We start from the raw sequence: 17,365 nt of genomic DNA, 5'->3' as shown, positions 1-17,365 counted from the left end.
TTGTAATAATGTGTGTGTTTTATTAACCACTTCATACTATTGGATTAATAATGGATAGGTGTCATAATTGACGCCTCTCCATTATTAATCTGGCTTAATGTCAGCTTACAATAGCAAGTTGACATTAACCCTTCATTACCCCATATCCCACTGCTACACGGGAGTGGGAAGAGAGTGGCCAAGTGCCAGAATAGGCGCTTCTTCCAGATGTGCCTTTTCTGGGGTGGCTGGGGGCAGATGTTTGTAGCCAGGGGGGGCCAATAACCATGGACCCTCTCTAGGCTATTAATATCTGCCCTCAGTCACTGGATTTACCACTCTGGCAGAGAAAATTGCGCGGGAGCCCACGCCAATTTTTTCTGCCATTTAACCCTTTAATTTAATAGCTAGAGCCCCCAAATTTGACACACAGACACTTCTTACATTAGTGAAGAGTAGGGTTGAGCGACTTTCATTTTTTTAAGATCGAGTCGGGTTTTGCGAAACCCGACTTTGTCCAGAGTCGAGTGCAGTCGGCCGATTATCGCTAAAAGTCGGGGATCGACCGAAACACGAAACCCAATGCAAGTCAATGGGGAAGCATAGTCGACAGTGAGTGGAGGCGAGGAAAACACCTACAGTGCCCATTTTAATGCCAAAAACATCCATTCTTGTTTCTGAAGCTTGTCAATCTTAATTAACTTTATAATAATAGTTGGGCATTGGAAATTGGGGGTCATTTGGCAACAGTTGTGGGGGGTAGGGCTGGTTCAAGGTTTTAGTGGGCCCAGGAAACGTGGACTACGTCACGGCGGTGGAGCAGTGAGAGGCAAGTATGTCAAGTTTGCAAGTGCTGTGATCCTAAGCAAGCAGGGGGGCCCACTCGGCATTGGCACTAGCACAGGGCCTCTCAAAGTACAGCGGTGTGTTTGCACGGCGGGGGTGCCTCCCACCAGCAGCGACACTTTTGCGTACTCTGAGGGGCCCTGTGCCAGTGACGTTGCCAACGAGTATGCCCCCCACCTGATGAAGGAACCTGCACTTTCATCTGCACCTTCCTCTTTGTCCTTGTGTAAGGTGGTATAACATGCGGGAAGGGGAACCTTACTTTCAGCAGGGTCAGATTCTGACTGTGTAGAGTGCAAGGGGAATGTAGTGGTCTAGGTCAATGTACCAGCAGACTCATCTAGCAGTGGCTGGGCAATGGGCAGGATGAGGAGGAAACAGATATAGGGCCAAAGAATAAAGTAGGCTAAATGCAGTTCAAAATTGGTAACAGGACGAAACAGGCGGCATTGCTTTGTTCAGTGGAGTAGCAAACCCAGGAGCAGCAGACACTGTTTTAAGGGCCCAACCACACTAGTAGGCCAAATGCAGTTTAATATCTGCTACTATAGGCCAAAAGCCTAAAGACTGAAGCTCAGCTTTATACAGTGGAGGACAACACCATGGAGCGGCAGACACCGTTAGTAGGCCCTAACCACCAATTTTTTGTTAAAAAAGCACTTAATGAGAGCCAGAAGGTTGAAGCTCAGACAAGGCAACCTGGAGGAGAACACCAAGGAGGAGGAGAACACTCAGGAGGAGGACAACACCAGGGAGCGGCAGACACCGTTAGTAGGCCCTAACCACCAATTTTTTAAAAAACAGCACTTAATGAGAGCCAGAAGGTTGAAGCTCAGCTTTATACAGTTGAGGACAAACACCAGGGAGCGGCAGACACCGTTAGTAGGCCGCAACCAAAGTTGAAGGCCAAATGCTGTTTAATATCTGATACTATAGACCGAAAGCCAGAAGGTTGAAGCTCAGCTTTATACAGTTGAGGACAAACAACAGGGAGTGGCAAACAGAGGTATTAGGCCCCAAACACCAATTTAAAAAAAAAAAACACTTAATGAGAGCCAGAAGGTTGAAGCTCAGCTTTATACAGTTGAGGACAAACACCAGGGAGCGGCAGACACCGTTAGTAGGCCCTAACCACCAATTTTTTTAAAAACAGCACTTAATGAGAGCCAGAAGGTTGAAGCTCAGCTTTATACAGTTGAGGACAAACACCAGGGAGCGGCAGACACCGTTAGTAGGCCGCAACCAAAGTTGAAGGCCAAATACTGTTTAATATCTGATACTATAGGCCGAAAGCCAGAAGGTTGAAGCTCAGCTTTATACAGTTGAGGACAAACAACAGGGAGCGGCAAACAGAGGTATTAGGCCCCAAACACCAATTTAAAAAAAAAATTAAAAAAAAATGAGAGCCAGAAGGTTGAAGCTCAGATTTATTCAGCTGAGGAGAACACCAGGGAGCGGCAAACAGAGGTATTAGGCCCCAAACACCAATTTTTTAAAAAAAAAACACTTAATGAGAGCCAGAAGGTTGAAGCTCAGCTTTATACAGTTGAGGACAAACACCAGGGAGCGGCAGACACCGTTAGTAGGCCCTAACCACCAATTTTTTAAAAAACAGCATTTAATGAGAGCCAGAAGGTTGAAGCTCAGCTTTATACAGTTGAGGACAAACAACAGTGAGCGGCAAACAGAGGTATTAGGCCCCAAACACCAATTTTTTTTAAAAAAAGCACTAAATGAGAGCCAGAAGGTTAAAGCTCAGATTTATTCAGTTGACGAGAACACCAGGGAGCGGCAAACAGAGGTATTAGGCCCCAACCACCAATTTAAAAAAAAAAAAAAAAAATGAGAGCCAGAAGGTTGAAGCTCAGATTTATTCAGTTGAGGAGAACACCAGGGAGCGGCAAACAGAGGTATTAGGCCCAAACACCAATTTAAAAAAAAAAAAAACACTTAATGAGAGCCAGAAGGTTGAAGCTGAGCTTTATACAGTTGAGGAGAACACCAGGGAGCGGCAGACAGAGTTATTAGGCCCCAACACACAAATTTTTTTTAAAAAAAGCACTTAATGAGAGCCAGAAGGTTAAAGCTCAGATTTATTCAGTTGAGGAGAACACCAGGGAGTGGCAAACAGAGGTATTAGGCCCCAACCACCAATTAAAAAAAAACAAAAAATGAGAGCCGGAAGGTTGAAGCTCAGATTTATTCAGTTGAGGTCAACACCAGGGAGCGGCAGACAGAGTTATTAGGCCCCAACCACCAATTTTTTTTAAAAAAAGCACTTAAGGAGAGCCAGAAGGTTGAAGCTCAGATTTAGACAGTGGAGGACAATTTGAATTAGGGACTGCAGACAGACTTAGTAGGCTGTCCCCTGTGGACCATGCATCCACCACATTAACACATTGCGCCGTAATGGACACGTAACATTCCGTGGCCATGCCTACAGGTCCATGCGTCTGTTGTCAGGTGCACCTTTGTACTCACAGATTGCCAGAGTGCATGGACAATGCGGTCTTTTACATGCTGGTGGAGGGTTGGGATGGCTTTTCTCGCAAAAGAAGTGTCGACTGGTTAGCTTGTAGCGTGGTACAGTGTAGTCCATCATGGCTTTATTAATATTAAATAAAATATATAAATAGGCTCTATGAACTTTTAAATAGGTTCCAGGGGTACACGGGCAGCATTGGTGTGGTCAGCGGAGGAGGATTGCAAGGAGGGCCCGCAGACAGGCTAATGAAGGCCTAAAATAACAAAAAATAGGCTCAAGGCAGTTTTAAATAGGTTACATGGATACACAGGCAGCATTGTGGTCAGTGGAGGAGTATTGCAAGGAGGGACCGCAGACAGGCTAACGAAGGCCTAAAATAACAAAAAATAGGCTCAAGGCAGTTTTAAATCGGTTACATGGATACACAGGCAGCATTGTGGTCAGTGGAGGAGTATTGCAAGGAGGGACCGCAGACAGGCTAACGAAGGCCTAAAATAACAAAAAATAGGCTCAAGGCAGTTTTAAATCGGTTACATGGATACACAGGCAGCATTGTGGTCAGTGGAGGAGTATTGCAAGGAGGGACCGCAGACAGGCTAATGAAGGCCCGCAGACAGGCTAATGAAGGCCTAAAATAACAAAAAATAGGCTCATGGCAGTTTTAAATAGGTTACATGGATACACAGGCAGCATTGTGGTCAGTGGAGGAGTATTGCAAGGAGGGACCGCAGACAGGCTAACGAAGGCCTAAAATAAATAAAAATAGGCTCAAGGCAGTCTAAAATCGGTTACATGGATACATAGGCAGCATTGTAGTCAGTGGAGGAGTATTGCAAGGAGGGACCGCAGACAGGCTAATGAAGGCCCGCAGACAGGCTAATGAAGGCCTAAAATAACAAAAAATAGGCTCATGGCAGTTTTAAATAGGTTACATGGATACACAGGCAGCATTGTGGTCAGTGGAGGAGTATTGCAAGGAGGGACCGCAGACAGGCTAATGAAGGCCCGCAGACAGGCTAATGAAGGCCTAAAATAACAAAAAATAGGCTCAAGGCCGTTTTAAATTGGTTACATGGATACACAGGCAGCATTGTGGTCAGTGGAGGAGTATTGCAAGGAAGGACCGCAGACAGGCTAACGAAGGCCTAAAATAACAAAAAATAGGCTCAAAGGCAGTTTTAAATCGGTTACATGGATACACAGGCAGCATTGTGGTCAGCAGAGGAGGATTGCAAGGAGTGTCTGACACAGTTAGTACTCACAAAAAATAAATAGATGTTAATGTCTCGCAAAACAACAAAAAAAAAAAGTGTGGCATACTTAGGTACAGGGGTGGGCTCTTCTGAGTTTCTGACAAAGTAATTTGGCAGTAAGTATTTACTGGTGTCAATATAGGACACTGACCCAGACTACTTTAACTAGCATCATAGATGTCAACAAATTGGTATTGTCAGTGCCAGGCATTGAATGATGTCAGCGCATAGACTAAACATTGGTGGAGCTGTGCGAGATAATTTTGCACGTGGTAGAGCACAGTTTGAGCTGGGGGGAACTCTCTTGTGGCCGGCGGTACCGTCCCAGGTCCCCTCATGTTACAACGGTGTGTCTGACGTTGGGTGCACACCACCACCACCAGAGACACTTCATTGTACTATGAGGGACCCAGTGGCAGTGCCGTCGACCAAAAGCGGGCACACCCACCTCTTCAGACAAACAGCACTGTAACGGGTTCTTGCGCCAAGTGGCGAGACCACGGCCCCGTGGGGGGAATTTTCCCATTGACGGAGGTGTAAACATGTCGTATGCTGGACAAACAGCTGCTGCAAATTAAGAGATTGGAACACTCAGTAAGACCAGTCCACAAGCAAGACCTTTTTATAGGAAAGCTAGGTGTCAGCCGGGAAAGGTGGGGCAAAATAATTTGAAATCCAGGAGTGGTTCATTTTAATGAAGGTGAGATCATCCACATTTTGGGTAGCCAGACGAGTCCTTTTTTCGGTTAATATTGAACCAGCAGCACTGAATACTCTTTCTGATAGAACACTAGCTGCTGGGCAAGCAAGCTCCTGCAATGCATATTCTGCCAATTCAGGCCAGGTGTCTAATTTGGATGCCCAGTAATCAAATGGGAATGACGGTTGAGGGAGAACATTGATAAGGGATGAAAAATAGTTAGTAACCATACTGGACAAATGTTGTCTCCTGTCACTTTGAATAGATGCTGCAGTACCTGTCCTGTCTGCGGTCATTGCGAAATCACTCCACAACCTGGTCAGAAAACCCCTCTGTCCAACGCCACTTCTGATCTGTGCACCTCTAACACCTCTGCCCTGTAGCCCCCTGCAGCTTGTGTGAGAACCATCACCGGCGCTGTGTGCTGGGAATGCCTGAATCAAACGGTCTACAAGAGTAGCTTGTTTGGTTGCTAATATTTGTTCGAGGTTCTTATGTGGCATAATATTTTGCAATTTGCCTTTATAGCGAGGGTCAAGGATGCAGGCCAACCAGTAATCGTCATCGCTCATCATTTTAATAATGCGTGTGTCCCTTTTGAGGATACGTAAGGCATAATCCGCCATGTGGGCCAAAGTTCCAGTTGTCAAATCTGCGGTTGTGCTGGTTTGAGGGGCAGTTACAGGCAAATCTACGTCACTTGTCTCCCTTAAAAAAACAGAACCTGGACTTGCAACGCCACTAATTTCTGTTGGCCCAGGAGAAGCTTCCTCATTAAAAAAGTACTCATCCCCATCATCCTCCTTGTCCTCCTCCTCCTCTTCGCCCGCTACCGCGTCCTCTACACGGCCCTGACCAGACAATGGCTGACTGTCATCAAGGCTTTCCTCTTCCTCGGCTGCAGACGCCTGCTCCTTTATGTGCGTCAAACTTTGCATCAGCAGACGCATTAGGGGGATGCTCATGTTTATTATGGCGTTGTCTGCACTAACCAGCCGTGTGCATTCCTCAAAACACTGAAGGACTTGACACAGGTCTTGTAGCTTCGACCACTGCACACCTGACAACTCCATGTCTGCCATCCAACTGCCTGCCCGTGTATCCTCCCACAAATACATAACATCACGCCTCTGTTCGCACACTCTCTGAAGCATGTGCAGTGTGGAGTTCCACCTTGTTGCAACGTCGATGATTAGGCGATGCTGAGGAAGGTTCAAAGAACGCTGATAGTTCTGCATACGGCTGGAGTGTACGGGCGAACGGCGGATATGCGAGCAAAGTCTGCGCACTTTGAGGAGCAGGTCGGGTAACCCCGGATAACTTTTCAGGAAGCACTGCACCACCAGGTTTAAGGTGTGAGCCAGGCAAGGAATGTGTTTCAGTTGGGAAAGGGCTATGGCAGCCATGAAATGCCTTCTGTTATCACTCACTACCTTGCCTGCCTCAAGATGTACAGTGCCCAGCCATGACTGAGTTTCTTTCTGCAAGAACTCGGACAGAACTTCCGCGGTGTGTCTGTTGTCGCCCAAACACTTCATTGCCAATACAGCCTGCTGACGCTTGCCACTAGCTGTCCCATAATGGCACACCTGGTGTGCAACAGTGGCAGCTGCGGATGGAGTGGATGTGCGACTGCGGTCTGGACGAGCTCTCGCTTCTCCAGGAGGAGGATGAGATGGAGGGGGGCGAACGCCTGCAGCCAACTCTTTCCTTGACCGTGGGCTAGGCAGAACTGTCCCAATATTGCTGTCCCCTGTGGACCCTGCATCCACCACATTCACCCAGTGTGCCGTGATGGACACGTAACGTCCCTGGCCATGCCTACTGGTCCATGCATCTGTTGTCAGGTGCACCTTTGTAGTCACAGACTGCCTGAGTACATGGACGATGCGGTCTTTAACATGCTGTTGGAGGGCTGGGATGGCTTTTCTAGAAAAGAAGTGCCGACTGGGTAGCTCGTAGCATGGTACAGCGTAGTCCATCAGCGCTTTGAAAGCTTCGCTTTCAACTAACCGGTAGGGCATCATCTCTAATGAGATTAGTCTAGCAATGTGGGCGTTCAAACCCTGTGTACGCGGATGCGAGGATGAGTACTTCCTTTTCCTAACAAGAGTCTCATGTAGGGTGAGCTGGACTGGAGAGCTGGAGATCGTGGAACTAGCGGTGGTGCCGGTGGACATGGGTGACTGAGAGAGGGTTGGAGATGGTATTCTTGCCGGTGCCCTACATGCAGTGTTTCCTACTACTAACCTGGTGATTCCCTGACTGCTTTGGCCTGGCGACGAAAGCTGCACAGATACTGCAGGTGGCGCGGAAAATGGTGGGCTTACAGGGAGGGAAGGGATGTAGCGTTGCTGACTAGCTTCATTGGCCGAGGGTGCTGCAACCTTTAGGGACGTTTGGTAGTTAGTCCAGGCTTGCAAATGCATGGTGGATAAATGTCTATGCATGCAACTTGTATTTAGACTTTTAAGATTCTGACCTCTGCTTAAGGTAGTTGAACATTTTTGACAGATGACTTTGCGCTGATCATTTGGATGTTGTTTAAAAAAATGCCAGACTGCACTCTTTCTACTATCGGATACCTTTTCAGGCATTGCAGACTGAGCTTCTTTAATAATTTGAGACAGATGGCACACACAGGACCAGCACTCAAGCAGAAATGCCAATCTTAATCTCCCACTATTTTATTTTTTTTTTCTGGGAGAATTAAAAAAAAAAAAAAAAAAACAATATTACACACTAGGTTTTCTGTGGCACACAATGAGAGACAGATGCCACACACAGGACTGGCACAGAGGCAGACTTGCCAATCTTTATCTCCCACTGATTATTTTTTTTTTACAGGGAGAATTTACCCCCAAAAAATAAATGGCCAAGTATTACACAGTGGTTTTCGGTGGCACACAATGAGAGACAGATGCCACACACAGGACTGGCACAGAGGCAGACTTGCCAATCTTTATCTCCCACTAATTATTTTTTTTTTTTTTAAAGGGAGAATTTAGAAAAAAAAAAAAAGGCCCAGTATTACACAGTGGTTTTCGGTGGCACACAATGAGAGACAGATGCCACACACAGCAATGGCACAGAGGCAGACTTGCCAACCTTTATCTCCCACTAATTATTATTTTTTTTTTACAAGGAGAATTTACCCCAAAAAAATAAATGGCCAAGTATTACACAGTGGTTTTCGGTGGCACACAATGAGAGACAGATGCCACACACAGGACTGGCACAGAGGCAGACTTGCCAATCTTTATCTCCCATTAATTATTTTTTTTTTTACAGGGAGAATTTACCCCCCCAAAAAAATGGCCAAGTATTACACAGTGGTTTTCGGTGGCACGTGAGAGACAGATGCCACACACAGGACTGTCACAGAGGCAGACTTGCCAATCTTTATCTCCCACTAATAATTTTTTTTTTTACAGGGAGAATTTACCCCAAAAAAATAAATGGCCAAGTGTTACACAGTGGTTTTCGGTGGCACACAATGAGAGACAGATGCCACACAGCAATGGCACAGAGGCAGACTTGCCAACCTTTATCTCCCACTATTTTTTTTTTTACAAGGAGAATTTACCCCAAAAAAATAAATGGCCAAGTATTACACAGTGGTTTTCGGTGGCACACAATGAGAGACAGATGCCACACACAGGACTGGCACAGAGGCAGACTTGCCAATCTTTATCTCCCATTAATTATTTTTTTTTTACAGGGAGAATTTACCCCCCCAAAAAAATGGCCAAGTATTACACAGTGGTTTTCGGTGGCACACAGTGAGAGACAGATGCCACACACAGGACTGGCACAGAGGCAGACTTGCCAATCTTTATCTCCCACTAATAATTGTTTTTTACAGGGAGAATTTACCCAAAAAAAATAAATGGCCAAGTATTACACAGTGGTTTTCGGTGGCACACAATGAGAGACAGATGCCACACACAGGACTGGCACAGAGGCAGACTTGCCAATCTTTATCTCCCACTGATTATTTTTTTTTTACAGGGAGAATTTACCCCCAAAAAATAAATGGCCAAGTATTACACAGTGGTTTTCGGTGGCACACAATGAGAGACAGATGCCACACACAGGACTGGCACAGAGGCAGACTTGCCAATCTTTATCTCCCACTAATTATTTTTTTTTTTTTTAAAGGGAGAATTTAGAAAAAAAAAAAAGGCCCAGTATTACACAGTGGTTTTCGGTGGCACACAATGAGAGACAGATGCCACACACAGCAATGGCACAGAGGCAGACTTGCCAACCTTTATCTCCCACTAATTATTATTTTTTTTTTACAAGGAGAATTTACCCCAAAAAAATAAATGGCCAAGTATTACACAGTGGTTTTCGGTGGCACACAATGAGAGACAGATGCCACACACAGGACTGGCACAGAGGAAGACTTGCCAATCTTTATCTCCCATTAATTATTTTTTTTTTTACAGGGAGAATTTACCCCCCCAAAAAAATGGCCAAGTATTACACAGTGGTTTTCGGTGGCACGTGAGAGACAGATGCCACACACAGGACTGTCACAGAGGCAGACTTGCCAATCTTTATCTCCCACTAATAATTTTTTTTTTTACAGGGAGAATTTACCCCAAAAAAATAAATGGCCAAGTGTTACACAGTGGTTTTCGGTGGCACACAATGAGAGACAGATGCCACACAGCAATGGCACAGAGGCAGACTTGCCAACCTTTATCTCCCACTATTTTTTTTTTTACAAGGAGAATTTACCCCAAAAAAATAAATGGCCAAGTATTACACAGTGGTTTTCGGTGGCACACAATGAGAGACAGATGCCACACACAGGACTGGCACAGAGGCAGACTTGCCAATCTTTATCTCCCATTAATTATTTTTTTTTTACAGGGAGAATTTACCCCCCCAAAAAAATGGCCAAGTATTACACAGTGGTTTTCGGTGGCACACAGTGAGAGACAGATGCCACACACAGGACTGGCACAGAGGCAGACTTGCCAATCTTTATCTCCCACTAATAATTGTTTTTTACAGGGAGAATTTACCCAAAAAAAATAAATGGCCAAGTATTACACAGTGGTTTTCGGTGGCACACAATGAGAGACAGATGCCACACACAGGACTGGCACAGAGGCAGACTTGCCAATCTTTATATCCCACTATTTTTTTTTTTTTACAGGGAGAATTTACCCCCAAAAAAAGTGGCCAAGTATTACACAGTGGTTTTCGGTGGCACACTGTTATGACCCCAATGGCGAGGGTCTCAGAGGAACGTGGAAGTCTGCAGAATACAAAAATCCAGCTCATAGGGCAGTGGTAACTGGGTTGACCATATATCTACTCCTAACGCCAACACTAGAAGTAGCCGGGGATCATTCCTACGTTGATTCTAGATGACACGCGCCAGCCGGAGAATCTAGCTACCCCTAGTAGAGGAAAACAAAGACCTTTCTTGCCTCCAGAGAAGGGGACCCCAAAGCTGGATAGAAGCCCCCCACAAATAATGACGGTGAGGTAAGAGGAAATGACAAACACAGAAATGAACCAGGTTTAGCACAGAGAGGCCCGCTTACTGATAGCAGAATAAAGAAAGGTAACTTATATGGTCAACAAAAACCCTATCAAAATCCACACTGGAAATTCAAGAACCCCCGAACCGTCTAACGGTCCGGGGGGAGAACACCAGCCCCCTAGAGCTTCCAGCAAAGGTCAGGATGTAGATATGGAACAAGCTGGACAAAAATACAAAACCAAAACAAATAGCAAAAAGCAAAAGGCAGACTTAGCTGATATAACTGGAACCAGGATCAGTAGACAAGAGCACAGCAGACTAGCTCTGATAACTACGTTGCCAGGCATTGAACTGAAGGTCCAGGGAGCTTATATAGCAACACCCCTAACTAACGACCCAGGTGCGGATAAAAGGAATGACAGAAAAACCAGAGTCAAAAAACTAGTAACCACTAGAGGGAGCAAAAAGCAAATTCACAACAGTACCCCCCCCTTAGTGAGGGGTCACCGAACCCTCACCACGACCACCAGGGCGATCAGGATGAGCGGCATGAAAGGCACGAACTAAATCGGCCGCATGAACATCAGAGGCGACCACCCAGGAATTATCCTCCTGACCATAGCCCTTCCACTTGACCAGGTACTGAAGCCTCCGCCTGGAGAGGCGAGAATCCAAGATCTTCTCCACCACGTACTCCAACTCGCCCTCAACCAACACCGGAGCAGGAGGCTCAGCAGAAGGAACTACAGGCACAATGTACCGCCGCAACAAGGACCTATGAAATACATTGTGAATAGCAAACGACACAGGAAGATCCAGACGAAAAGATACAGGATTAAGGATTTCCAATATCTTGTAAGGCCCAATAAAACGAGGTTTAAATTTGGGAGAGGAGACCTTCATAGGAACAAAGCGGGAAGAAAGCCATACCAAATCCCCAACGCGTAGTCGGGGACCCACACCGCGGCGGCGGTTGGCAAAGCGCTGAGCCTTCTCCTGTGACAACTTCAAGTTGTCCACCACATGATTCCAGATCTGCTGCAACCTATCCACCACAGAATCCACCCCAGGACAGTCAGAAGGCTCCACATGACCCGAAGAAAAGCGAGGATGGAAACCAGAGTTGCAGAAAAAAGGCGAAACCAAGGTGGCGGAACTAGCCCGATTATTAAGGGCAAACTCAGCCAACGGCAAGAATGTCACCCAATCGTCCTGATCAGCAGAGACAAAACACCTCAAATAAGCCTCCAAAGTCTGATTGGTTCGCTCCGTCTGTCCATTAGTCTGAGGATGGAAAGCAGACGAAAACGACAAATCAATGCCCATCCTACTACAAAAGGATCGCCAGAACCTGGAAACGAACTGGGATCCTCTGTCTGACACAATATTCTCAGGGATGCCGTGCAAACGAACCACGTTCTGGAAAAACACAGGAACCAGATCGGAAGAGGAAGGCAGCTTAGGCAAAGGAACCAAATGGACCATCTTGGAGAAGCGATCACATATCACCCAGATAACGGACATGCCCTGAGATAGCGGAAGATCAGAAATGAAATCCATGGAGATATGAGTCCAAGGTCTCTTCGGGACAGGCAAGGGCAAGAGCAAACCGCTGGCACGAGAACAGCAAGGCTTAGCTCGAGCACAAGTCCCACAGGACTGCACAAATGACCGCACATCCCTTGACAAGGAAGGCCACCAAAAGGACCTGGCCACCAGATCTCTGGTGCCAAAAATTCCCGGGTGACCTGCCAACACCGAGGAATGAACCTCGGAAATGACTCTGCTGGTCCACTTATCCGGGACAAACAGTCTGTCAGGTGGACAAGACTCAGGCCTATCAGCCTGAAATCTCTGCAACACACGTCGCAGATCCGGAGAAATAGCTGACAAGATAACTCCATCTTTAAGAATACCAACAGGATCAGCGACTCCAGGAGCATCAGGCACAAAGCTCCTAGAAAGAGCATCGGCCTTCACATTCTTTGAACCTGGTAAATACGAGACAACAAAATCAAAGCGGGAGAAAAACAATGACCAGCGGGCCTGTCTCGGATTAAGGCGTTTAGCAGACTCGAGATACATCAGATTTTTGTGATCAGTCAAGACCACCACACGATGCTTAGCACCCTCAAGCCAATGACGCCACTCCTCAAATGCCCATTTCATGGCCAACAACTCCCGATTGCCCACATCATAATTTCGCTCGGCAGGCGAAAACTTCCTAGAGAAAAAGGCACAAGGTTTCATAACAGAGCAACCAGGGCCTCTCTGCGACAAAACGGCCCCTGCCCCAATCTCCGAAGCATCCACCTCAACCTGAAAGGGAAGTGAGACGTCAGGCTGGCACAAAACAGGCGCCGAAGTAAACCGGCGTTTCAACTCCTGGAAAGCCTCCACGGCAGCAGGAGCCCAGTTAGCTACATCGGAGCCCTTCTTGGTCATATCCGTCAAAGGTTTCACAATGCTAGAAAAATTAGCGATAAAACGACGGTAGAAGTTAGCGAAGCCCAAGAACTTCTGAAGACTCTTAACTGACGAGGGCTGAGTCCAATCAAGAATAGCTCGGACCTTGACTGGGTCCATCTCCACAGCAGAAGGGGAAAAAATGAACCCCAAAAAGGGAACCTTCTGTACACCAAAGAGACACTTTGAGCCCTTGACAAACAAAGAATTTTCACGCAAAATTTTAAAGACCAACCTGACCTGCTCCACATGCGAATCCCAATTATCAGAAAAAACCAAAATATCATCCAGATAAACAATCAAAAATTTATCCAGATACTTCCGGAAAATGTCATGCATAAAGGACTGAAAAACTGAAGGCGCATTGGAGAGCCCAAAAGGCATCACCAAGTACTCAAAATGACCTTCGGGCGTATTGAATGCGGTTTTCCATTCATCACCTTGCTTAATGCGCACAAGGTTGTACGCACCACGAAGGTCTATCTTGGTGAACCACTTGGCACCCTTAATCCGGGCAAACAAGTCAGACAACAGCGGTAAAGGATACTGAAATTTGACAGTGATCTTATTTAAAAGCCGATAATCAATACAAGGTCTCAAAGATCCGTCCTTTTTTGCCACAAAAAAGAATCCCGCACCAAGAGGGGAAGAAGACGGACGAATATGTCCTTTCTCCAGAGACTCCTTGATATATGAACGCATAGCGGTATGTTCAGGTACCGACAGATTAAACAGTCTTCCCTTAGGAAATTTACTGCCTGGGATCAAATCTATAGCACAGTCACAGTCCCTATGAGGAGGCAGTGCACTGGACTCAGACTCACTGAAGACATCCTGATAATCAGACAAATACTCCGGAACTTCCGAAGGCGTAGAAGAAGCAATAGACACAGGCAGGGAATCCCCATGAATACCACGACAGCCCCAACTTGAGACTGACATAGCCTTCCAGTCCAGGACTGGATTATGGGTCTGTAACCATGGCAGCCCTAAAACAACCAAATCATGCATTTTATGTAAAACCAGGAAACGTATCACCTCGCGGTGTTCAGGAGTCATGCACATGGTAACCTGTGTCCAATACTGCAGTTTATTTGCTGCCAATGGTGTAGCATCAATACCCCTAAGAGGAATAGGATTTTCTAATGGTTCAATAGTAAAACCACAGCGCTTAGCAAATGAGAGATCCATGAGACTCAGGGCAGCACCTGAATCTACAAACGCCATGACAGGATAAGATGACAGTGAGCAAATCAAAGTTACAGACAGAATAAATTTAGGTTGCAAATTACCAACGGTGACAGGACTAACAACCTTAGCTATACGTTTAGAGCATGCTGAGATAACATGTGTAGAATCACCACAGTAGTAGCACAAGCCATTCCTGCGTCTATGAATTTTCCGCTCATTTCTAGTCAGGATTCTATCACATTGCATTAAATCAGGTGTCTGTTCAGACAACACCATGAGGGAATTTGCGGTTTTTCTATCACATTGCACCGAATTAGGTGTCTGTTCAGACAACACCATGAGGGAATTTGCGGTTTTGCGCTCCCGCAACCGCCGGTCAATTTGAATAGCCAGTGCCATAGTATCATTCAGACCTGTGGGAATGGGAAAACCCACCATAACATTCTTAATGGCTTCAGAAAGACCATTTCTAAAATTAGCGGCCAGTGCACACTCGTTCCAATGTGTCAGCACGGACCATTTCCGAAATTTTTGGCAATACACTTCAGCCTCGTCCTGCCCCTGAGACATAGCCAGCAAGGCCTTTTCTGCCTGAATCTCAAGGTTGGGTTCCTCATAAAGTAAACCGAGCGCCAGAAAAAACGCATCAAGATCAGCCAATGCCGGATCTCCTGGTGCCAGCGAAAAAGCCCAATCCTGAGGGTCGCCCCGTAAGAACGAAATAACAATTTTTACTTGCTGAGCAGAATCTCCAGATGAACAGGGTCTCAGGGACAAAAACAATTTACAATTATTCACGAAATTCCTAAACTTAAACCTGTCTCCGGAAAACAGTTCAGGAATCGGTATTTTAGGTTCTGACATAGGATTTCTGATAACATAGTCTTATATGCCCTGCACACGAGTAGCCAGCTGGTCCACACTTGTAATCAAGGTCTGGACATTCATGTCTGCAGCAAGCATAGCCACTCTGAGGTAAAGGGGAAGAAGAAAAAAAAAAAAACTCAGAATCTTCTTTCTTATAATCCCTCTTCTGCAATGCATTAAACATTTAATACTGGCCTGGCAAACTGTTATGACCCCAATGGCGAGGGTCTCAGAGGAACGTGGAAGTCTGCAGAATACAAAAATCCAGCTCATAGGGCAGTGGTAACTGGGTTGACCATATATCTACTCCTAACGCCAACACTAGAAGTAGCCGGGGATCATTCCTACGTTGATTCTAGATGACACGCGCCAGCCGGAGAATCTAGCTACCCCTAGTAGAGGAAAACAAAGACCTTTCTTGCCTCCAGAGAAGGGGACCCCAAAGCTGGATAGAAGCCCCCCACAAATAATGACGGTGAGGTAAGAGGAAATGACAAACACAGAAATGAACCAGGTTTAGCACAGAGAGGCCCGCTTACTGATAGCAGAATAAAGAAAGGTAACTTATATGGTCAACAAAAACCCTATCAAAATCCACACTGGAAATTCAAGAACCCCCGAACCGTCTAACGGTCCGGGGGGAGAACACCAGCCCCCTAGAGCTTCCAGCAAAGGTCAGGATGTAGATATGGAACAAGCTGGACAAAAATACAAAACCAAAACAAATAGCAAAAAGCAAAAGGCAGACTTAGCTGATATAACTGGAACCAGGATCAGTAGACAAGAGCACAGCAGACTAGCTCTGATAACTACGTTGCCAGGCATTGAACTGAAGGTCCAGGGAGCTTATATAGCAACACCCCTAACTAACGACCCAGGTGCGGATAAAAGGAATGACAGAAAAACCAGAGTCAAAAAACTAGTAACCACTAGAGGGAGCAAAAAGCAAATTCACAACACACACAATGAGAGACAGATGCCACATACAGGACTGGCACAGAGGCAGACTTGCCAATCTTTATCTCCCACTAATTATTTTTTTTTTTACAGGGAGAATTTACCCCCAAAAAATAAATGGCCAAGTATTACACAGTGGTTTTCGGTGGCACACAATGAGAGACAGATGCCACACACAGGACTGGCACAGAGGCAGACTTGCCAATCTTTATCTCCCACTAATTTTTTTTTTTAAAAGGGAGAATTTAGAAAAAAAAAAAAAAGGCACAGTATTACACAGTGGTTTTCGGTGGCACACAATGAGAGGCAGATGCCACACACAGGACTGGCACAGAGGCAGACTTGCCAATCTTTATCTCCCTGCAGTAATCTCAGGAAAGTATGGCAGGCAGCTATAAAAAGGACTGCTGCACACAAAAGTGGGGACAAACACACAAGATAGCTGTGCAGAAAGGAAGGAACAACAGGATTTATGCTTTGAAAAAAGCAGTTGGTTTGCACAGCGGCGTACACACACAGCAACGCAGCTATCAGGGAGCCTTCTAGGGCAGCCCACTGAGCTACAGCGCTGAGGAAAAAAAAAGGTAGCTTCCACTGTCCCTGCAAACAAAAGGTGGTGTTGGACAGTGGAAATCGCTACAGCACAAGTGTTTTGTGGCTTTATGTACCCTGCCTATCACTATCCCTGCTTCTGAAGAAGCGGCAGCAACCTCTCTCTACGCTCAGATCAGCAGCAGTAAGATGGCGGTCGGCGGGAACGCCCCTTTATAGCCCCTGTGACGCGGCAGAAAGCAAGCCAATCACTGCAATGCCCTTCTCTAAGATGGTGGGGACTGAGATCTATGTCATCACACTGCCCACGCTCTGCATCCACCTTCATTGGCTGAGAAATGGCGCTTTTAGCGTCATTGAAACGCGACTTTGGAGCGAAAGTTGCGTACCGCATGGCCGACCCCACACAGGGATCGGGTCTGTTTCATGAGACGCCGACTTTGCCAAAAGTCGGCGACTTATGAAAATGAACGATCCGTTTCGCTCAACCCTAGTGAAGAGGAATATGTAATAACAGAAGGCATATGAGATGGTTTACTGTATGTAAACCATGTCTCATATCC

The sequence above is a fragment of the Ranitomeya variabilis genome, chromosome 8 (assembly GCF_051348905.1).
Source record: "Ranitomeya variabilis isolate aRanVar5 chromosome 8, aRanVar5.hap1, whole genome shotgun sequence".
Taxonomy (NCBI): domain Eukaryota; kingdom Metazoa; phylum Chordata; class Amphibia; order Anura; family Dendrobatidae; genus Ranitomeya; species Ranitomeya variabilis.
This window is presented reverse-complemented; position numbering follows the sequence as displayed.